The sequence below is a fragment of the Corvus cornix genome, chromosome 1 (assembly GCF_000738735.6).
Source record: "Corvus cornix cornix isolate S_Up_H32 chromosome 1, ASM73873v5, whole genome shotgun sequence".
Taxonomy (NCBI): Eukaryota; Metazoa; Chordata; class Aves; order Passeriformes; family Corvidae; genus Corvus; species Corvus cornix.
This window is the reverse complement of record NC_046332.1, coordinates 56,049,700-56,056,323: the sequence shown is the minus strand read 5'-3', so window position 1 is coordinate 56,056,323 and position 6,624 is coordinate 56,049,700. Positions and strand designations below refer to the sequence as shown.

At 43.6% G+C, this 6,624-nt stretch overlaps 1 long non-coding RNA gene across 1 annotated transcript; it reads left to right on the top strand.

Moving 5' to 3' along the window:
* The first annotated feature begins 1,470 nt into the window (after positions 1 to 1,470).
* On the top strand, positions 1,471 to 6,388 carry LOC109145484. Its single transcript, XR_002046867.2, has 3 exons — positions 1,471 to 1,579; positions 2,981 to 3,048; positions 6,174 to 6,388. It is a non-coding gene; the product is annotated as an uncharacterized LOC109145484 (long non-coding RNA).
* The last annotated feature ends 236 nt before the right edge of the window (positions 6,389 to 6,624 follow it).

Below are 6,624 nucleotides of genomic sequence, written 5' to 3'. Positions count from 1 at the left end.
AACATGTATCCGCAAATAAGAATCTCTGCTTTCTACACTGGAGTTGCTGCTCATGAGTCCTGTTCCTCTTACATCCCAGGAATGCCCAGAAACCTGCTTCCTGGCATGGCATGGCGTGTTGGCACAAAAAGTAGCTAGGACCCAGGACTCGAGCAGAAACACCTCCTAATGATGCTGTGTGCACAAGAAAGTAATTTCTGGAACCCAAACTATGTAAGTAATGCAATGTCTTCTACTGACCTCTTTCTCCCCTCTCAACTCCCAACCTTATAAATAACTCTTACTTCCACCTTAAGGATTTTTCCACGGCCCTGCTGAGGCTTTTGGTCTTCCTATTTTTAGCTTTGCATTTATTGACAGTGGTTTCCTCCTTCTCTGCCTATTCAGACTGCAACCTAGAAAACAGAAAGGTTATTTGATTCCCAAATTGCCTTTCTGTGGACAGATCTGTAAAATTTCTGAAGACAAAAAGAGAGGTCATGATTTCTTTCCATCACAACTGGCATATACATCCTCTGCGAGTCACCAGGGGAGCCACGTGCTGTCTGCCTTCACAAACTTCCTGAGACCCAGGAACACAGTCTCTGATATCCAAATACAATCAATCATCCCTGTGAAAGCCAGCAGTGAAGTCTGTCATGCACATTACTTGGAATAGGAGGGCAAGATGCAGTTTAGATAACTCCAGCCAAAAAATATTGTCCCTAAATGCATAGGAAAACTTTTAGATTTTGAGAATACAGGTAATTTTTCCCATTTTTCAGCAGGCATCACTGAATCACTAATCTTGATCTGTGCACATGAACTAGATATAAAATTGTTATTTGGACAAATTGCTTGCCATGTGTTTGGATGTAGTGCATTGTGGCTTTGTGGCATCATGCCAATTTAGGATGTTTGTGATTTGCAAACAAACTTGTGAAGCTGAATGTTATGCCCGTACAATTTATGGAGCTTAAGGGAAGACATAGGAGTAAATAGATGCCGTCAAGTGTGGCTTTTTCTGATGTCCTGTTTAATTCTCATTAACCAAAAGAGGAAAAAAGCCTACAAACCATGGGTAGTTTTAGGAGCAGATTTTTATACTTCACAGCAGTAGTCCTTTCTTGTGGGGTAATAATGCAGAAAAAATGGAAAATGGAAAACAGTGATAGTGTCACTTTAAGCTGTAGAAAAATAACTGTTTAGCAAACATAATCATTTATAAGAACTTGTATGTTTCTTGATGTTCTGCTTCAGGCACAGAATTTCAGACAAATCCAGCAAGAGATGTCAGATGACAGAAAAAGCCACGAATTGCAACAAAAATTGATTTTTCAGAGGTATGTGACATAAGACCCGATTTTCAGAGTCATGCTTAAAGTGGGACACATGATTAAAGAACTTGCTGAATCAGAGATTTTGTGTACAAAAGACCAGTTATGCAGCTAACGGGCTGTGCAAATAGACTGTGTGATGTCCTCGTGTAGTTGTAGCTACGTACGGAGGAGCTGCGCGTTCATTGCTGCTACAAATTACATGAATGCTACCTGGGAAAATACAACATGTGGTATGGCAGCAGCTCCAACGATTTTCAACTGTGAGTTGAATTTTAACTTCTACCTTGCCTCCACAGGTAAGATCTGCCTTGAAAAGCCAGCAGGTTAGATGTGGTCTGTGGTAGATTGATCCTCCGGGACTTGAAGTGACTCAGACATTTGATCTGTCGGAGTAATTGATAGTAGTGATAGGTTGCCATCCAATCTTTGGACCAGTGAGAAGATGAGGGTGATAGCACAGTTTGTGGATGAGTTTCAAGGCTGTTTCTTGCCATTGGAGGAGTACCAGGGTGGATTTTGTTCAAGACCGTGGTGGAGAACATGCTCCAGCCTCTCCCAGCCTCTGCTATTTCTTTTCTCGTCCATGCCTCCTTCTCCTGGTCTCCTAACCATTCCAACCCTAACTATTTTCCAGCCTTTGAGCTGTTTATCCTTCACCCAGCCTCCTCTCCTAGTCCTTGGTGCAGTCTCTGCAGCACCACAGGGTGCAGGCCAGTGGCCTCAATTTAGTTATTGTCTTTGTTCCTCTTTCCCTTGCTCTCCTTGCAAGGCTCCTTGTTCTCAGATGCTTCCACCATGACCTCCCATATTTGTGCCTGTGCCTGTCTCCTCTGCCAATAAAGTGGGCACTTCTTTCTCTAGGCAGCCTGGGCACCAGGCAGGGGTCAAAAAGCCAGGAGACACAGGGACCATGCCCTCAGTTTGTGCACTGAGAGCCACACCGGCCACCAGCAGCAGGAAGGTTTGGTAGGTGAAAGCTTTTGAAAGGGTGAAACATGCTCAGAGCAGCTGAGACCCGAGGAGAATTTAACAACCTCAGTCAGGCAAGATGAAGACATAACCACCACCTCCCCCACAAACGAGTCCGTGAGAATAAATTGATTAATAGCCACATCACGGTGATGAGTGACACAGAAGGGAACATGAGGAAAGGAACAAATTGCCTCTGAGAAAGGCTTGGATAATGTGTGGTCAGTGGGGCAGTGGGCCATGCATTGGATAATGAGAAACAAAACACAGAACAGCTGTTCACTTTTTGGACACCATCCTTTGTGCACCACTCATCACAGTGACTGGGGGATATCACAGCAATCTGACCTGAGGGCAATTCAGAGAAAGAGGATAGAAATTTAGTTGGTGGGGACAGGTTGTGTTCATCTAGCCTAAGACAGAAGGTTTCCTTTACCCTATATTTAATGAAGTCCAGAGGCTTCTTACAAAGCTTCCAAACTAGAAATTTTGCACCACTTTGCAGGCTAGTTAGTGTTCCTTTAGCATAGTTCTGTCTGCATGCACAGCAATGTATAGATTCAAAGCAGCACCTCCCACCACACCCTCGAATGAATAGCTGGGGCAGACAAGGCAGATGTGTAAGACATTTGTGGTATGAAATGCTACTGAATAAGCAAGCAGCTGTATACTGATCTAGCTTCTTTTTCCAGATGGTCGCAGCGAGCAGCATCCTGCAGGGAGCATTATAATGGTCAAGTCCTGAGCTGACAAAGGCTGAGTAAGTGTAATAATATCTGCGACTTGAAAGAAAGGATTGTACAATTCTTGCCAAGAACAGATGGCAAGATAGTGTTCTTAGCCACAACTGATACCGACCTACTAGCAGGAACCACAGATCTTTATTGCAAATATATCTTATAACAATTGATGCAATCCCTTAATCAAAGAGCCTTGACTGTTCCTCTAGTTAATTCCCCCATGCAGTCGGCATTACCCGGCAGTGTCTGGTATAAGGCTTAGCCACATAAGCCGCTCCTAGATTCCTATCTGGTGAAGATGCTGGCTTGTACCGTGCATTACATCAGCCCAGTCAGATTAGATAGAGAAAGGGGCTTTATTCAGACTGCCTATCAGCAGTGCCTACGTAGATTCTGTGACTCTTAAAGGATCAAAGGACTGATGAGTGATCCAAAACCCAGACTTCATGGCATCAAGAGACATACTTGTGACACAAAAATTAGGCAGATCCTCTGCTGGAAATGCCAACCAAGGCCACAGCAGCTACTTGTCTTCTACATCTTAACATAAACTGTGACTCAGATTTTGCACAAGGGTCCCCTTTGGGAAATTATGTGCCTTCAATGTCGTGGCGAGTTCAGAGTAGGTACGCAACCAGTACTGCAGGTCAGCTGATGAGGGAAACTCAATCAGCTACTACAACTGCTTGCAGTCATGGATTTGTGACCTTAATCTAGACAAGGGAAACTATTTTAGCACAGATTAGCCAGCTAGAGCAAAGTTATCTCCTCATTAGCCCTCATTTCAGTCTGAACTGTACCTTTAAATATGTGATAATATTAATTTAATATAAATATAAAATATTTATATAAATATAAAATAAAATTAAATGTATTCTTTAATATTAATGTTAAGAGGGGGCGGTTAGAACACACTAGCTAATGGATTTTACAATAACTCCTTTTGTCCTAAACAAGTACTCACCTGCCATAAGGAAATCACCTCCAGTATTTCATTTTTCGTTCATCCTAGCTTTTGGTTTTGCTATGGGTGCATTCTCCCTTCCTTTCCCATGAGAACTTCCATATTTAGACTTGCTTCAGAAATCTGTTGCTCTCCAGCCTACTGTAAGTAATACCAAGACTGTGAAATTGGGTTTGCCTTTGACCATTCACCCTGAAGCCAGCAAAGAAAGAGATGGGAAAGGTGAAGAGAGAAGGGAAGAAGTATTTTTAAAAGAGATACACCAGCGCTGTTTTAAAATCCACCCTTTACCCACTGTTTTTAATGGTTAAGGGGATAGTTACGACATGAAGATGCACCCTGAAATGGCCTTGGGGAAAATGGTCCTCTCCAAGGAGAACAGAGGTTTCCCATGCAGAGGGAATGGCAAACCCAGGCTGCCTCAGTGGGCAACCTTGAGGTGTGGACAGACAAGGTATCTGTGGAGCAGTTTGAACCTGTCCCTATAAATATGTCCCAGCCAATTTCCAAGCATCCCTACCAAATCCCAGCACGTTAGAAAAATTCTGGTGGCCTCAGGGAGGGCCCACGGCTCATGTTTGGTTTAAAGATCAGCTATGGATGCCCAAAGCAATGTCAGGTTGCACATCTACCTCCTTTGGGCAGGGCTTGTTCCTCACTCAGCTCCTCTGCACACCGCCAAACTTGTCCACTCAGCAGAAGTCATCTTTTGTTACGTCAACTAAAGTGCATTCATTTCTAGAACCCACAGATTAAAAGCAAAAGCAGCCTCTGAAATGCCAATTGCACTTCTCATAGGGATGCCTTTTCTTCTTCTGTCCATATTCCTTTTCATCTTTACTAGGGCACATTTATACAAACCATCAGGGCTGGGGGTAGTACTGTGGTTGCTGTTTTCTTTTCAAACAGATTAAAAACTTTATCTTTACAGATCAGGTATAAGCTCAAATGTTCTTTGCACCACCACAGTCTGAACCCACCTTTGGGTTTGTGGGCAGAGTGTTTGCCTTCCCCGTTCCTTACCTCAGATGTTCCTACAAACCCAAGTGGTTGTGTTTGATACTCTGGTTTATTAAAATTCCCAGACATTACTGTTGCAAACACCAGTGGGGATAGACAGAATCTTAACATACCAGCTGAAAAATAACAAAGTGACATTCACTGAGAAAATGAAATATAATACATTTAGGGGAAAACCAGATGAAAGGCAGATGTTCAAGGGGATGAGAAACCTAGAAACTCAGAGCTCTGGAGGAGATCTGGGAGCGGCAGAATGTGAAGAATGAGCTTTGCAGGGACACGTGAAAGGAAATGATAGGGATAATTTTGACCCAATGTTACATGACCCCGTGGGCAGACAGCGCAGTGTCATTGGAACGTGCTGGAGCCTGCTGCCCAGTCACTCACATAAGGTGCCAGACCATACAGCTGAAGGCACAGCAGGGTGAGGCATCCCCATGCTGGAGCCAGGCTGCAGTCTGCTTTCCCCTGAAGCTTTTCAGCATTATGCACCTACTCTCCAGCAGTCCGAGTAATCCTGTCTTCACCCGGGTGTCTTCCCACCTGCCCGTCACTGGCAACTCTCCCAGCACTGACAGCAGCAGAAGTTCAACCAGACGAGTCCTCAGTCTGGCCAGATCCGCAGAGGCTCCTTTGTGCCTTCTGTTTCAACAAGAGAAATTCACTCAAACAATAAATCAGGAGGAGAAATTTCTAAATGTTGATGTGCTGCAACACAGTTGCAAGCATCAAAAGAAATTTGCCCATCTATACAGCTGCAGATGGAAAGACTATAGATCCAGGCTTAAAATTTATATAGCTCATAGTGTCATTACTTTAGGTTAACCTTTTGATATCTCCCTTTTGCTTCTTGAAAGTGTTGGAAAGTACACTTCAAAGGGGCATTGATTTCAGTGGGACTCAAAGCAAAGCATGTACTCAGGGGGTGGGCTGAGGCAGGACCCGTAACTCCTTTGAACAGTAGGTCTGGCATGTTGTATTTCAAGTGTATTTTGAATGCCAACATATTTACCATTCCTTAGGTTCTGTTCTGCACAGGGACACGTTCCCTTCAGCCTTCTCAAATGGAGCAAAGACAACTTTACTGGTCAAAAACAGACGGGGAAATGTTGACCTCATGCAAGCTGATGTTTTTGTCTGTCACCTCCTTCTCTTTCCTAGAAAACAAAGAAACCCAAACTGTGTGCATGAGGTCAGCAGAGAGACTCTTACATACTCCCTGTGCATAATCTAGCATACTAGAATTTTCTAGTGAATTCAGGCCACTGTTGAACCACTGTGACACCTGTAGAAGTTAGAAAACTCCAGCGAATCCTGGCCTCAAGGAGCTGCTGGCAGGTTCCCTTTGCTTCCATCCATACATCTGGGCTCCACACAGAAGGTAAGTACCCTCATTTCCCAGGCTTATCTTAGCCCGTTAAATAAGATCATTCCTGTGACATGAGAGGAACAAAACAGGAAAAACTGTACTAAAAGCTAAGTCAAATGCATACTCTGTCCCTCTCTCACACTCAAAATGTAATATAAAATGAATAAGAGATTTTAGATTAAGATTCTTTCCGTTTCTCTTTGCCAGAAGATCAGCATAATTCTCCTTCTCCTTGGTCTGCCC